Raw genomic sequence first — 16,571 nt, 5'->3', positions numbered from 1 at the left:
TTGCATGTTTTGTACTTTCAACTTTTGTGTGACGGACTTGTGGACACACAATAGAAAAATCTGACAACAGACTGTTGTCCGCCGAAAATTGGCTAGCATTCTAACCAACATTTGTTGGTGGAAAGTTGGCCAACAATTGTCTGAAGGAGCATACTAATGGTGGGATTTTAGGTCAACAGTCTGTCATCACACAATTCTCTGCCGAAAATCCGATTGTGTGTACGGGGCTTTAGCGTTAGTTTAAGAAGACATGAGCACTATTTCCAGTACAGACCCACATAATATAAAAAAAAATAAAAAAATACAGAGATCTCATGTTTACCTGATACCATTCATATAATATATTACTGAAGTGACTGCAGCTTATTAACCACTTCGTGCCCGCCCTATAGCCGAAAGACGGCTACAGAGCGGACGCTAACTGCCGGGAGGCCATCCCTGAACATTCTCCTGTTTACTTCCCCTCTGCGCGCCGCGAGCGCGCATCGGGGATGTTCTGTGCTGGCCGTGTCCCCTGGACACAGCCAGTCACTGATCGCTGTAAACGGCCAATCACAGCGGCTGTTTACAGTGCGATCGGCGTGCCCAATGAGAGATGATCTGATATGTAAACATATGAGATCATCTCTCATCGCCGCTCTCCCTCCTCACACAGACAGTGAGGAGGGAGAGATGAACCGCTGTGAGATCTCACAGCGGTTAGTGTAAATAAATAAATAAATAAAAAAGGAAATCTGTCCCCACTGCCCCCACTGCTACCTGTCAGTGCCATCTGCCCCCACTGCCACCTGTCATCAGTGCCACATGTCATCAGTGCCACCTGTTATCAGTGCCATCTGTCCCAGGTGCCATCTATCCCCAGTGCCACGTATAAGTGCCGTCTGTCATCAGTGCCATCTGTCATCAGTGCCACATGTCATCAGTGTCACAGTGCCATCAGTGCCACATAGTACCATCTGTCATCAGTGCCATGTGTCATCAGTGCCACATAGTGCCATCTGTTATCAGTGCCATATCAGTGTCACGTGTCATCAATGCCAGGTATCAGTGCCATCTAACATCAGTGTCAGGTGTCATCAGTGCCATGTATTAGTGCCATCTGTCATCAGTGCCACGTATTAGTGCCACGTGTCAGTGCCCCATAAAAGTGCCATCTGTCATCAGTGCCACATATTAGTGCCATCTGTCAGTGTTATGTGTCATCAGTGCCACATATTAGTGGCATCTGTCATCAGTGCCATGTATCAGTGCCATGTATCAGTGCCATCTGTCATCAGTGCCACGTCAGTGTCACGTGTCATTGTCCTGGTGCTCCAGGGCCTTCAAAAGTGTAATAGGTAGTCAAAAAGTTAGATGTGTAATTTATGCTCCTAGAACACGTGACGGCGCTCCCTGCATGTTGGGCCTCTCTATGTGGCCAGGCTGTGGAAAAGTCCCACACATGTGATATCGTAATACTCAGGAGGAGTAGCAGAATTTATTTTGGGGCATTATTTGTGGTATACACATGCTACGTGAGAGAAATAACCTATTACAATTACAATTTTGTGGGAAAAAAAATCTTAATTTTGCAAAGAATTGTGGGGAAAAATGACAACATCAAAAAGCTCACCATTCCTCTTACTAAATACCTTGGAATGTCTACTTTCAAAAAAGGGGTCATTTGGGGGTATTTGTACTTTCCTGGCTTGTTTGGGTCTCAAGAAATGAGATAGGCCACCAGTACATCAAATGTGATCAATTTTGTGCGATTCGCACCACAGCTTGTGGACTCTCTAACTTTCACACAGATCAAATAATATCCACTCATTTGCATTATTTTTACCAAAGATATGTAGCAGTATAAATTGTGGCCAAAATGTATGAAGAAAAATTAATAATTTGAAAAATTTTATCACAGAAACAAAGAAAAATGCATTGTTTTTTTTTAAAAAAAAAATTCATTTATAGCGCAAAAAATAAAAACCGCAGAGGTGATCAAATACCACCAAAAGAAAGCTCTATTTGTGGGAAAAAAAGGACAAAAATTTCATTTGGGTACAGTGTTGCATGACTGAGTAATTGTCATTCAAAGTGTGAGAGCACGGAAAGCTGAAAATTGGTCTGGGCAGGAGGGGTGTTTAAGTGCCCAGTAGGCAAGTGGTTAATAACTTAAAAACAAAACACACGTTTATGTCTTCTCTGGTAAGGAGAAAATATTTCCTCCATTAAACTGTTGCTCAGGGTAGATGGAATAGGAGTCATTTCCAAGCAAGCTTTCACACAGAGGAAATTTGTGCAACTTTCAGGGCTGGGCCTCACCAGAAAAAAAAAAAAAAAAAATTCAGGCTGCTCGCCAGCTTTCTGCTCTCAAATCAGGAAGTGAAAATAAGAGAAAAAAAAATACGCAGCAGACAGCAGAAAGATTTTAGACCACTAAGGAAATGCAAGAAGCACCGTGTATTATAATTGTTTTCTCTTCATAAGCTTCTGTCTGCAGTGTTGATCTTTTACTGGATAATTAATGTTGTTTAACCCAAGCAGATGAACTTGACAGCTTTTTATTCTACGAAGAACAACAAGTAGCTCGGAAGAAACTGAAAGAGGAAAGCTATCGGTGTGGGGGAGGTATGTGTAACCTACATGATTTCCAGTATTGCATTTAGTCTTTTTATTTACTTTTTTATTATCTCACTGCGGTGTCAGTAGGATTGTCATTTTTTTTTTTTTTTTAGTGATCGTTACATTATAAAACAATTTGGATGGTGTGACATGTGTTTATTCTTCCTGGAATGGGCTTGCTTAAGAATGGAGTTGTACTTCCCTCAATTGATGTTAGTGGAGAGTACAATGTCTATATTTACGGAACGTAGTTCAGTAATGGTTTTTGAGATCAAATACTTAGTAAATAGGGTTGTTTAACAACTAGAGTCCAAAGTGCTGTTTTAAAAAGGGCCAGGATTGTTCTAATTGGGACTTGGTTAAGGGAGGGGATGGTTACAAGGTATATGCTTCTTGCTTACGTGTATTGTTTAGAAAAAAAATGTTGATTAAAAAACCTGGTTAAAAAAATGGTACAGGGACAGTGGCTATTTGTCCCAGGGCCTATTTAAAACGGCAGCAGCTCCTGGCACTAACGCCGAACCACTGGCTGTCAGTGACAGTGTCAGGGACAGCCGGGACCTAGCGCTAGGCCCAAGAGCTGTAATGATTACATCCTGGTATTCCCATAGCTCCCAACTGTCCCTGATTTCGAGGGACTGTCCCTGATTTGGAGCAATGTCCCTCTGTCCCTCTTTCCTCCTCATTTGTCCCTCATTTTGGTCTGATCTATATAGTTGTATATAAAATGCATTTTTTTATCTTTCAAAAACTGTTTCCCAGTGCTAAACCTTTCATCTAATTTCGTAATTGCTGCATTTGTAAATTTCAAAAGCCAATATAAAGGAATAGTAGTGTTAAAAAACAAAAAATAAAAAAACAAAACACTTAGCCCCTGTACACACGGTCGGAGATTCTGCCAACCAAATCCGTCGGATTTTGTCCGTCGGATTTAGTCTGACGGATTGTGTCCGAAACTGTTGCATACACACGGTCGGGCCAAGTTGTCGAAAAATCCGATCTTTCAGAACGTGATGACGTAATTTTGTTACGATGGGACTACATTCAGGCTAGTAGCCAATAGCTTTGATGTAGGAATTTGATCTGAGCATGCGTGGCACTTGGTCCGATCAAAATTCGCTACACATGATCGGAGTATGTCCGATCGAACCAGTTGGTCGGGAAATATTTCCAACATGTTGGAAAATTGGGTCCGACGGATATTCAGATGGAATCAGTCTGATGCATACCACACACAGTCGGATTATCCGACAACGTGGTCCGATAGGACACATTCCGATGGATTCTCCGACCGTGTGTACAAGGGTTTAGGGTCCTTTTACACGGGGCGGATCAGTGATGATTTGCCCTGTGGATATCCGCTTGCACAGCGGGGATCGCCGGAGCGATCTCCACTGAGCAGGCAGGTGACAGGTCCGTCTCTGTACACTGCGCAGGGACGGACCTGTCACAGCGCCGCTCTCCCCTATGGGAGATCGGGTGACGACGGACCGCAGTGTCCATCATCACCCAATCCGATGACGGATGGAAAAATAGCTTTTTCCTCCATCACACTTTTTTGGATCGGAGCGGCTCGGATGTCAGCGGACATGTCACCGCTGACATCCGATGCTCCATAGACCTCTATGGAGCATCCGTTCAGGCCCTCCTGAAAAACTGACAGGCAGACCTGAAAGGATCCTACGTGTGAAAGGACCCTAAATCTTTAAGGAGAGGATGTATCCTATGCCTACATACTATTGCTAAGTGGTGTCCCTCGTTCCCATCTCGAAAAGTTGGGAGGTATGTCTTCCAATCTTTCTACAGATCACCCCAGAAGGTAGAAGGGAATTGTGCAATCACATTATGTTTACTTTGGGAGCATAGTGATCTCACAAGTGACATCACAGCACTTTGTATGAGCACAGAGGTTGTTGAATTTTTATTTTTATTTTTTAAATAGATTAATGAACATGCAGAGTTTGTGCATCTATATACACTGAGCAAAATTATAAACGCAGCACTTTTGTGTTTGTCTCTATTTATTATTAGCTGAACGCAAAGATCTAAGACTTTTTCTATGTACACAAAAGGCCTATTTCTCTCAAATATTGTTCACAAATCTGTCTAAGCCCCTGTACACACGGTCGCAGATTTCCACAACCAAATCCGTCGGATTTTGCCCGTCGGATTTTGTCCGTCGGATCTTGTCCGAAACTGTTGCATACACACGGTCGGACAAAGTTGGCGAAAAAATCAGATCTTTCAGAACGTGATGACGTAATTTCGTTACGATGGGACTACATTCAGGCTAGTAGCCAATAGCTTTGATGTAGGAATTTGATCTGAGCATGCGTGGCACTTGGTCCGATCAAAATTCTCTACACATGATCGGAGTATGTCCGACCGGCCCAGCTGGTCGGGAAATATTTCCAAAATGTTGGAAAATTGGGTCCGACGGATATTCCGATGGAATCAGTCCGATGCATACCACACACAGTCGGATTATCCGACGGCACGGTCCGATAGGACACATTCCGACAGATTCTCCGACCGTGTGTACAAGGGCTAAGGCTGGCCATACATTATACAATCTTCTTGTACAAGTTTCATTTAGATTTACCAAAGGCATATAATATGAGGTCAAACTTAAACACTTTCAATCTGTAAGCAATCAGGCAGGCCCTTGCACTACATAGTTGAAGGTAAATCTAAAGCTACTTTCACACTGAGTCCCTTTACACATTGGAGTGAGAGTAGAGGCTCTTTTAAGGTGCTTTGCAGGTGCTACTTTTAGCGTTATAGCACCTGCAAAGCGCCTTGAAAGAGCCCCTCCTCTCACTCCAATGTGAAAGCCTGAGGGCTTTCACACTGGAGTGGTGCACTGGCAGGATGGTAAAGAAAGTCTTGAAAGCCTCATCTTTGCAGAGCTGTAGGATCGTTGTACACACCGCTCCTAAAGCGCCCCCTGCCCATTGAAATCAATGCAGCTGCAGTGGCGCTTTGCAGGTGGTTTTAACCCTTTTTCGGCTGCTAGCAGGGGTTAAAAGCTCCCCACCAGCGGCTAAAAACCTCAGCAACAGCGATGGTAAAGCATCCCTAAAAATAGCGACGCTTTACCACAGACACCCACAATGCCCCAGTGTGAAAGTAGCCAAAAGAAAATTGAATAAGAAGATTGTATGGTGTATGGCCAGCTTAAATCTGTGTTAGTGAGCACTTCTCCTTTGCTAAAATAATCCATCCACCTCACAGGTGTGGCATATCAAGATGATGATTAGACAGCATGATTATTGCACAGGTGTGCCTTAGGCTGGCCAGAGTAAAAGGCCACTCTAAAATGTCTGGGGGGTGCGAAAAAAACAGTCAGTATCTGGTGTGACCATCATTTGTCTCATGCAGTGCAGCACATCTTCTTCGCATAGAGTTGATCAGGTTGTTGATTGTGGTCTGCCCATACCATAGTCCCACCGCTACCATGGTCCACTTTATCCACAACATTGACATCAGCAAACCGCTCATCCACACAACACCATACACGCAGGGCCGTTTGAAGGAATTTAGGGGCCCCAAGCAAAGTGGACATGGAGGCCCCCACCCCCCTGCACGCACACACGCATGCACGCAAAGCCTACAGGAATCACAGCATAGCGATACAGTTTAAGTTAACCAACACTTTATATAAATAAGGTTTACAGTGCAAATACTGCTGTTGCATATAATGTGCAGAAAATTTGAACATTTTCAACAATTGAACATTTGAAAAAAAAAACACCACTGTACCATAAAATCAAATATACCTTAAAAAAGTGCACAATAACTAAATCCAACATAATTAAAAAACACACATACACACACACACACACATCACACTAACATTTTTCAGTTCTCACAAACATATGCAAATTATCTAAAACTGCTGTTTGCAAGCCTTGTTTTCTGCAAAGGCAATCACAATGTCCTCCATGTCCAAAGACTGGTGAACATCACGCTCGATTGACATAAGTGCCAGTCCTGTGAGCCTTTCTTGGCCCATGGTTGACCTCATGTAATTTTTTATCAGCTTAAAATGTACTGTAGAGTCTTTTCTCTGCTTTGCAAATTTTTGCAAAAAGCTTTAATAAATAATACCTGATTCAAAAAAGAAGCAATAAGATGGAAATGGGATGGTAAAGAAAGAAAATGGAAAGAAAGCTATGGTAATTGTTTTTATTATGGTCAGCAAGCTACCATATTTTTATTACTAAATGGGTCTTGATGACTGTCCCCCCTTACTACTCCTTCCCCCGTGTTCTTTTTAAACCCCCTCCCTACCGCGCACCGCACGGCAGGAGATTCAGTTTTCTTTTCCCGGCCATCCGGACTGAAAGGAAGTGAGCACTCAGTGTGTGTACTTCCTGTCATTCTGGCCGGGAACAGGAAACTGAATCTCCTGTACCGCATGGACTGCAGGAGGAAGGAAGAGGAGCTTGGCCACGCTGCAGGCTGCCTGCAGCTTATAGGAAGCGGTGGCCGGTGGCATGGCTGGGGCCCCAGGCCAGCTTGGGGCCCCAAGAAATTGCTTGTTTTGCCTGTCCTGTCACATTATCCCCAGGGATAATGTGCAATAAATATCTTCGTTATTGTTTCTCAGGACCCCAATTGTTACAAAACTGCTTTGTAAACCACTTCACAATTTTATGTGTTTGAACAATTTTGTATTTCTCAATAAATAATAATTCAATTTTAAAACATTTTTTTAGTTCATGTAAGCACCGTGGAAATCTTTACCTTTAATTGAAAAAAATAATGATTTAAAAAAAAAATGGCATTGATGCATGTCCCCCAGGGCAGTACTCAGTCCCCTATACCTCTTTTATGGACAACTACTTGCATATAAGCCTTCAAAATGGGCACTTATTTTCCCTGTTTGGCTCCCATAGAGTTCAATGGGGTTCGCTGTTTGGGTTAGAACATTTCCACTGTTCCACAGTTCACATGGGCCCGAACAGGGGGGTGTTCGGGCCCATGTCTAATAAACATTTTTATTGTAAATGTAAAGTAACTGAGTAAAAAGATTTTTATACACGTTCATCAGTTATGTTTATTAGTATCCTTTTTTTATTTTAAAGTCATGTTTTTAAAAAATGGATCTGAAAGGTCCCTTCAAGAGGAAATGCAATATACAGTACTCAACTTTCCAGCGCCGATGTTCTCTGCCTCCCCTCCGTTTCAGTATAGCAGCCTCTACAATATCCTCAGCATTCAACACATCTGGGAGTGTTGAATAGCTGTGTCGCACAACGCACACTTTAGCTCCATCCTTTGACCCTTACACCACTGCTGAGTCTTGTAATGATGTAGGGGTCAGAGGGAGAAACTAGTGTAAAAGGTACATGGGCACTTGACACTTCTGAAAGCGTTGAATGTTAACGATAGGTAGAACAGCAGGGCACGATCTGAGTGTAGTATATTAACATATAATTAGTGGTGAAAAGACAAATGGCAACTCACGTTGTGACAGTTAGAATGAAGCTCATCACATAGTAAGGGCTTCCAGTGGACAGTCTCACAACAACAGGGAAGCTCAGGCCAGGATAGAAGCACTGGGTTGATGGATGGATACATATACAGGACCAATAGAACACACTGGAAGGGCGCCAAACTAAACCCAGCAATAAATGTGCTGTGAAACACTAGTAATGCTGCATACACATGACCGGACTTTTTCGAGGGACTAGGTCCGACGGTCTTTCCGTTGGACTTTCGGCGGAGTTCCGATGGACTTTCCGAATGAACGGACTTGGCCACACACAATCACACCAAAGTCCGACAGATTCGAACGTGACTGGACTAGAATAAGGAAGTTCATAGCCAGTAGCCAATAGCTGCCCTAGCGTAGTTTTTTGTCTGTCGGACTAGTATACACACGAACGGATTTCTCGGTCCGGCGGAATTCCGGTGGAAAAATTTAAAACCTGTTCTATTTCTAAAGTCAGCCGGATTTTTGGCAAGCAAAGGTCCGATGGAGCCCACACAAGAACGAATTGTCCGATGGACTCGTTCCGTCTGATCTTTGCTGTCAAAAAGTCTGGTCGTGTGTACGCGGCATAAGTTGGCAACTCACATAAGAATAAGAAATTGCACTTTTTGTATGTAATCTGTGAACGGTAGGCTCATGCATCTGGGATGGGGAGCGTCCTCCTAAAACCTGCAACCTGGAATGTCTGGACGTCAGGCTGAATGACAGCTTACACGAGGAAGTAGAAACCAACAAAATGAAGGAGGGCTTCTGTGGGATGCAGAGCAGACCAGAAGGGACATTATCAGCATGTCAGTGGGGAGGAGCTATACATTTCAAGGCCACCCAAGCCTCTTTCTCAAGATTTCGCAAGGGCTTAAGAAAGAGACTTGAGCGGCCTTGATAAGCATAGCTTTGCTCCCCTGATTCTTCAGGCTGCAAGTTTTAGGAACAGAACATCCCATCCCAGATGCATACATTTCTGAAACTATGCTACTCTGCTTAAGGCAGTTAACCTCCTGCTCCACCGATCAATGGGTGCTGGCTTCAAGCAGTTCGCTGCTCGCTTTCTAGTCATAACCATTCAAAAAGAAAGAAAAGCTGCTTTCCTTTATAAAAGCCTGCTCTGAAGATTTATTTAAGAAGGCAGTAAAATAGATTTTTCTTTATTTTACATGGGCCCTGTGCTGGTAGATTTAGGAACCGGTTGGGCCTGTTTGTCAATACTGCATAGCTGAGTGGTGTCTCTGCCTGAGGAAGAAATTAACCCCTCATGGCTAAAATGTTTCTATAAGCAGCTGTAGCTGAAGTTTACAAATTAGCATGATACCATATTTTTTTGGTATAATGAATTAATTAATCCGTGTGGCTAAAATAATAATGTGCAAAGTGATTTCTTTTTTTTTTAATTATTTAAAGTTTATTTTCCATGTATCATACAAAATTTACAAACCGTTTGCCACACACATTAAATCCCACTCTTTCCCCTTTCCTCTATATACTGCTCTCAATACTTTACTTTTATGGTGTTCTTTTAATTGTGATCCCAACTCTTTTTCCTATGTCTCGATAAATGGGGGCATTCCCTGCCCCTCTAGTGGCATGAATATTTTATATATTTGTGATATACTGTGATTTAATTTTGTTCGTAGTTTACATATTCTTTCTATTGGATTCAAATTCTCCTCCGACTGAATTGGTTGTGGTAGAGTTGACACAAAATGTTTTAACTGGAAATACCTTCATTCATTCAAATCCATTAGGTCGCTCTTATGTTTCAACTTCTGATATGTTTGTATCTTCCCCTTTTTAATAATATCTTTTAATTGATAATTATATATCCATTTTCCAAACTGTGCCCCTTTCCCCCAGTGAGAAAAACTTTGTCGGATCTAGTGGTATCTACGGTGAATTGTATTCCCATTTTACCTGTCTGTGAAATAAATCGCATATCCTAAAAAAATCAACAGCACCCCCCATGTGCTTTTTCTCTACTATCGATAACTGTATTCTTGGTTTCTTATTTTGCCAGATATACTTTAAAAACATTTTTTTAACTACTCCAAAAAAAAGTCCGTGGCAAGGCAATTGGGAGCATTTGTAGTTTATACAGGATTTTCAGGAGTATTGCCATCTTTAGCACATTTATCCACCAGACCCACCCCAATGATCGTGATGCTATTTTTTTTATTTCTGTTTTAAGTAAAGTAAAGGGATGTTATTTGTCTGATATAGATCTCCAAGTGAGGAGGTGATTTTTATCACCATGTATTTTAACTCCGTTTTACCCCCCCCCCCCCCCCCCAAAAAAAAAAGAAAATTCTCCCTGTAATAATGCTAGTTCTTCTTTTTTACTCTTTTTTACTCAGACTTATACTTAAGATATCTGACTTTACTGGGTTTATCTTGAAATTCAGCAACGGATTTTGTGGGAATTTCAGAGACTTGGTTCAACAGCTCTCAACAGTTCTCAATATTGTCTGGCAACCTTTATCACAGAGATAAAAAGGGAGGGGTATGCCTGTATATCAGGGATAGGGATGAGCTGAACACTCCCCAGTTCTGTTCACATCAGAACATGCGAACAGGCAATAAATTTGTTCGAACATCCGAACACCGTTAAAGTCTATGGGACTCGAACATAAAAAACCGAAAGTGCTAATTTTAAAGGCTTATATGCAAGTTATTGTCATAAAAAGTGTTTGGGGACCTGCACCAGGGGACATGTATCAATGCAAAAAAAGTTTTAAAAACTGCTGTTTTTTCGGGATCAGTGATTTTAATAATGCTTAAAATGAAACAATAAAAGTGAAATATTCCTTTAAATTTCATACATAGGGGGTGTGTATAGTATGCCTGTAAAGTAGCGCTTGTTTCCCATGCTTAGAACTGTCCCTGCACAAAGTGTAATTTCTGAAGGAAAAAAAGTAATTTAAAAGCACTCGCGGCTATAATGAATTGTCGGCTCCTGGTAATACAGAAAACAGTCATTGAAAGCCATTGATAAAAAAAAAATAATGGTAATCCACTTTCAGTATCCTGTGATGAGTGATCTCTTCTCTGGGTTCCAGCGATGGATGATCTCTCCTCTCCAGATCCAGGGTCCAACGATGATGTCCAGCGCAGCTCATCCTGTCTCCACCGGAGACACCGCGGGAATCCCGGCAGCCTGACAGGTCTCTTAGCTGAGGACGGGGCCATCTGTTACGTGACCCAGTCCCCCTCTGATGCAATGGGAAACCCGGGCTTTTCCAGTGACGTGCGGGTGACCCACCCCCTCTGATGTATCGGAAACCTGTGTTACATTACCATTTACCATGTTACCATTTCAAACAGGGGGGCGGGATCTGGGGGTCCACTTGTTAAAGGGGGCTTCCAGATTCCGATAAGCCCCCCTGCCCTCAGACCCCCACAACCACCAGGAAAGGGTTGTGGGATGAGGCCCCCCTCTTTTCCTGTGGCCTGCCAGGTTGCATGCTCGGATAAAGGGTCTGGTATGGATTTTTGAGGGGAACTCCACGTCATTTTTTTTTTATTTGACATGGAGTTCCCTTTAAAGTCCATACCAGACCTTATGGGTAGAGCACCAAAGAGATGAAACTAAGGGGAAAATAATACCGAGAGTATGCTATAGGCCTCCTAACCTAAGGGGGGAGGGGGAGACAGACCTTTTATCACAATTTGGATTAGCAGCAAGGATGGGAAGTGTCATCATAATGGGGGATTTTAATTATCCAGGCATAGACTGGGTGGAAGGAAACGTGCATTCGTCTAAGGCTTGTGAGTTCCTAAATGTCTTGCAGGACAATTTCATGAAGATGCACCAACTAGAAACGTTACTAGACCTACTGATTACCAACAATACAGATCTGATCACGGATGTGGAAATAAGGGGCAATTTAGGAAACAGTGATCACAGGTCAATTAGCTTCAGTATAAATCACACAAATAGGGAACATAAGGGGAATACAAAGACACTGAATTTCAAAACAGCAAACTTCCCTAAACTACGAACCTTGCTAGAAGATATACATTGGGATAAAATCTTAGGAACAAAGAACACGGAAGAGAGATGGGTTTGCTTTAAGAGCATATTAAATAAGGGCACTAGCCAGTGCATCCAATTAAGAAATACATTTAAAAGAGAGAACAAAAGTCCAGGATCATTTAACTCCAATGTAAAAATGCATATAAAAGCAAAGGCGAAGGCTTTCAAAAAATACAAAAAATACAAGGCCGAGGGATCATCAGCATTCAGACTTTACAAAGAATGCAATAATAAATGTAAGGGTGCAATTAGGGCGGCTAAGATAGAACATGAAAGACACATAGTGGAGGAGAGAAAAAAAATCCCAAGAAATTCTTTAAGTATATAAACAGTAAAAAAGGGAGGATGGACCATAATGACTCCATAAAGAATGAGGAAGGAAATCTGGTTACAAAGGATGGGGAGATGGCGAAGGTATGGAATTTATTCTTCTTCTTAGTCTTCATGAGGGAATCAGGGGACTTCAGTAACCAAAACTGCAGTCTTTGGTCCTCATGACACATCACAGGATGCACCCTTATGGCTAAGAGAGGACAGCATTAGAAATAGACTTGGAAAACTTAACATTAATAAGTCACCGGGACCAGAAGGCTCTCACCCCAGGGTCCTTAGCGAACTCAGTCAAGTAATTGCCAGACTATTCCTAATTTGACAGTCTACCAACTGGAATGGTACCAGCTGACTGGAGAAAAGCCAATAGAACACCAATATTTAAAAAAGGACTATAATACATCCCTGGGAATTACAGACTAGTTAGCCTAACATCAATAGTATGCAAACTCTTGGAGGAGATGATAAGGGACTATATACAAGATTTTAGTAATAAAAACTGTATCATTAGCAGTAATCAGCATGGATTCATGACGAATCGTTCTTGCCAAACCTATCTATTAACCTTCTATGAGGAGGTGAGCTGCCATCTAGATAAAGAAAGGCCCGTAGATGTGGTGTATCTGGATTTTGCAAAAGAATTTGACACAGTTCCCCATAAACATTTACTGTACAAATACAAGTTTCTAATTTTGGTACTAATTGCGCTTAAAAAATTTTGTAATATAGGATTGTGCAAAGTGATTTCAATCATAGCCTGCAGGTTTGGTTAATAGGCGTGTATGGAAATCAAGGCGTTGGAAAATCTGTTTAAAGTCAGGAAGGTAGCATTATAGTCGAGAGAAAGAAAGAAGAGAAAGTTAAACCGCTCACTACAGATGCACCACTCACATCTGTTGGCTAGCAGGAAAAGTAGCGGGGGTCATTAAAGTTTGAGCATGGAAATGACTCACAGCATCAGTAATCTGAATGTATGACTATCCATATGAGAGATGTGTGTATGTATACTGTTGTGAATGTAGTACTGGAAAACCCAGTGTACATGCACTAACCTGCACTGCAAGAGTTGGTTTTAGCAGAAATCTGAGTAGACCAATTGTAGACCATTTTATTTAGCCCAGAAATGGAGGAGGTTGCCAATAATGCAGTTAAACGGTCTTCAATTCTCTATATGTGGACAACTTCCCTTCAGCGATAATCGCTCAAAGAAAAAAAACAGCTATTCATAGTGTAATATGTTCAAATCAATCACCCCTTTATTATAAATGTATTCAAAAACACTCACAAAAAGAGTGCACTTAAATCCAGTGCATTTAGTATATATTTGATGAAGTCAGATGTCACGTGACAAAACATGTCAGTGGTGGAGCCGTGTGATGTCATTGTGCGGGCTCGGAACCAGAGGTAAGCTGGTGTATACATGTAGTGATGCTGATGTTATTTCTTAGAAGGGCAACACCTACTTAATTAAGGGGATTTGGATGAAAAGAACTTTCGATGCAATATAATTCTGCGATAAATGTGCATGAATTAACAGGAAATATTAGCACATAATGTGATATACGGACATTTAATGAATACACAAACACTATAAGGTAGTATAAGGATATTTATTGTAAGCACAGACATTATAAGTTGAAGATTTGTGGTATTATGAAGACATATGTTTATGGATTGTTTTTGGTTATTTGCATTCGTTTTTAGTTGCTCTGCACTTCTTTACGTACATTTCAGTAGATGTGGGAACACATTGCAGTGATTTAGCAGCAACATATATAGTTTAATCACACTATTTGCACATATACTGGTAGCACAGGGTGTCCTTTTTGTGTTTTGTTCTTTAACCACTTCAGCCACAGAAGGTCATACCCCTTTAATGACCAGGCCATTTTTTGCAATACAGCACTGCGTTACTTTAACTGACAATTGCGCATTCATGTGACCTTGTACCCAAACAAAATTGATGTCCTTTTTTTCCCACAAATGGAGCTTTCGTTTGGTGGTATTTTGTGTTTTTTATGTTTTGCGCTATCAACGAAAAAATACTTTTTGATATAAAAAAAAGTAAAAATGTCTTCATCAAATTAGGCCAATATGTATTCTGCTTCATATTTTTGGTAAAAAAAATCCCAATAAGCGTATATTGATTGGTTTGCACAAAACAAACTATAGGATATTTTTATGGTATTTTTATTTTTACTAGTAATGGCAGCCATCAGTGATTTTTAGCGGGACTGGGACATTGCGGCAGACAAATTCAACACTGAGCAGCACTTTTTGGGGACCAGACGCTAAAAAATCCACTGTCACTGAATAAATGACATTGGCAGGCAAGGAGTTAACATCAGGGGCAATGAAAGGGTTAAGTGTGCTCCTAGGTATTACTTTCTAACTGTGAGGGGGATGGACTGATTGGAGGAAGAGAGACATCTGTGTTCCTGATTAGCAGAAACACAAGATCGCTCTCTACTTCAGTGACAGAACGATGGTCTAACTTGTTTACATAGGCAGACTGCCGTTCCGACTCTCCTATGAACGGTTGGTGGGTCATGGTGGCCATCTGGGCCGCTGTACCCGCTGATTGGCTTTGCTGATTGGCAAACAACATAGAGGTACTTTGTTTTGCGCAGCCAGGCAGTCCTGCCTCAGTATATGTGGTGGGCGGTCCGGAAGCGGTTAGGACAATACCTTCCAATCAGTGGCAGCAAATATTTGGGGGGGGGGGGGGTTGCAGCAAACTAACATCATCCATCTCCCCTAGATGAACGGTAAGGCGGTGATCACCGCAAGCATCCCCCCCCCATGGGAGGCAAACTGTGTATGGGAAGGCAGCAATCGCCACAAGCACACCAATGACCCCCTGGGGTGTTAGACGGAAGAGAAGGGGGTGGTAGAGACTAACCTTAACATAGGAGGCAGAGGGAATGAAGAGCCAGGCCATTCTCCTCTCCATTCTTCTGGGCTGAACAGGAAATGTGTCCTGAGACACGATCTGGAGTCCTAAGACTCCCTGGCCAATCGGGTCTCAAGAGCTGCTTCCTAATTGGTCGGGAGGGGAATCTGGAAGACAATAGTGAATATTAATTTGCTATTGTCACACAAGTGGGTAGGCTCAGGGCGCAGTGCTCTGTGCCCTGAGGCCACCCTTTTTTGAAGCCAATTAGAGCATCAGGCTCTAATCATGTGCTTAAAAAAAATTAAAAAAAATTGGAATCAATGTGTCCAGCGTCCTGCATCTAGATTAGGGACCGGGCGCATGAATTAGGGGGGTGGCCACTGCTCCAAACATTCAGAGATAAGAAGGAGGGACACTTTCTAGCACAGTGTATTTAGGCAATGGGCATACCCTGGCTGACCTACAGTTATGTTGACCATTAAGAATTGATATACCAAACATGATTGGTTAAACCTGGAACTGTTTATTTGTGCCATTACTTTTCTTTTATATTGACATTTTAAAATAGCAAATAGCATAAATCAGAGATAGGAGAAAAGTTTGAGTGCAGAATAACACTTTAGGTAGTTAAATAGTACATTATCATATATACCTGTAGATTATACTAAAAAGAGGGACAATTGAGGAGGAAAGAGGGACAGAAAGATATTGTTCCAAATGAGGGACAGTCCCTCCAAATATTTGAACGTCGGGATGTATGCTGGTAACCCTGCCATGAAGGTCCTTGTTCAGGACTTCCTTTATCAATGATCAACCACTGTCCCTCAATTGGTCTTTTGCATTTCCACCCTGTCACACGATTCTCAATGAAGACAACAAGTGACTAGAGCACATTGCTGAGGCACATTCCGCAGTTCTCAAACTTCAGGGAAATGGTCCAAAGCAACGACATGCAACTGCTGCTGAAGCACATGTATGTAGACATAAAGTGGCTGCAAAAGGTTGTATGAGATCAGCAGTGGGGATATGCAAAATAGGATGAAAAAGGGTGAAAACAGCAGTGCTAATATTGACATCAAATTTCGATAAATTTTTTAACCATAGTCTTTTGACTAAAATGTCATTTTAGTTTTAGTGGTATTTTAGTCATCTGTATTGTTTTTGTTTTAGTCGACTAAAATTTCCAGTACATTTTAGTCAACTAAAATCACCAGTAC

General features: G+C 41.8%; 1 protein-coding gene across 1 annotated transcript in view; it reads left to right on the top strand.

The window, feature by feature from the left end:
* Positions 1-2,353: 2,353 nt before the first annotated feature.
* Positions 2,354-16,571, top strand: part of STAT6 (signal transducer and activator of transcription 6) — a 335,411-nt gene continuing 321,193 nt past the window's right edge. Inside the window, exon 1 of the mRNA XM_077483561.1 lies at positions 2,354-2,607. The gene's annotated coding sequence lies outside the window, so the exon portion shown is untranslated. The remainder of the gene's footprint in view (positions 2,608-16,571) is intronic.

The sequence above is a fragment of the Lithobates pipiens genome, unplaced genomic scaffold (assembly GCF_037356315.1).
Source record: "Lithobates pipiens isolate NorthernLeopardFrog02 unplaced genomic scaffold, aLitPip1_a1.2 Scaffold_16, whole genome shotgun sequence".
Lineage (NCBI taxonomy): Eukaryota > Metazoa > Chordata > Amphibia > Anura > Ranidae > Lithobates > Lithobates pipiens.
The sequence above is the reverse complement of the archived record's forward strand: the minus strand, read 5'-3'. Positions and strand labels throughout refer to the sequence as shown.